We start from the raw sequence: 808 nt of genomic DNA, 5'->3' as shown, positions 1-808 counted from the left end.
ACAATTAATTTCATTGGATGAGTTCCACTTTCACCTTGGTTGGCTTTAGTTTGTTTTTGAACAAATGAAATAGTTTACAATGAATTTCATTGGATGAGTTCCACTTTCACCTTGGTTGGCTTTAGTTTTTTTGAACAAATCAAATAGTTTACAATGAATTTCATTGGATGAGTTCCACTTTCACCTTGGTTGGCTTTAGTTTTTTTGAACAAATCAAATAGTTTACAATTAATTTCAATGAACGAGTTCCACTTGCACCTTGGCTGGCTTTAGATCTTGAACAAATAGACAATTTGAAAGCTATACGCGTCTTGAAGTTAGTACATAGTTTGTATCTCTCTGTCAATACCAAACTAACTTTCTATCTATCTGTTCTTCCTTTTATTTCCCAGTCTGTTCCAATGGATTTCTGTCAATTTTTTATTATTATCTTGAGAGATTCTAACCACGCATTCCTCAGCCTCTTTGTTTGTTCGTCCATCATTATCTTTGTTTCTCTCTCTTCTTCTATCTGTTTATTCTTGTACCAAACTACCAGTTTGTTTGTCTCAGGTTATTATACTATAACTGAAGTAACAGAAAAAAACTATTTAAACCTAATGAATTTCTCAGTTAATTATACGTAAACTGGAAAGTCTTCTTTGTTAAACGATACAGACTTCGTGTTCGTATGCTTTACATAAACTTTATTTTGATCTTTACGTTCTTTTATCATATCAAGTACTCAGATTCACGCCCGTTTTACCGGGTTATAAGTTTTAAATGTTCAAGAAGATTCACCAGACGAAGTAAAACAACCAACTAGATA

This window comes from Limulus polyphemus, unplaced genomic scaffold (assembly GCF_000517525.1).
Source record: "Limulus polyphemus unplaced genomic scaffold, Limulus_polyphemus-2.1.2 Scaffold969, whole genome shotgun sequence".
In the NCBI taxonomy this organism is placed as follows: Eukaryota; Metazoa; Arthropoda; class Merostomata; order Xiphosura; family Limulidae; genus Limulus; species Limulus polyphemus.
The sequence above is the reverse complement of the archived record's forward strand: the minus strand, read 5'-3'. Positions refer to the sequence as shown.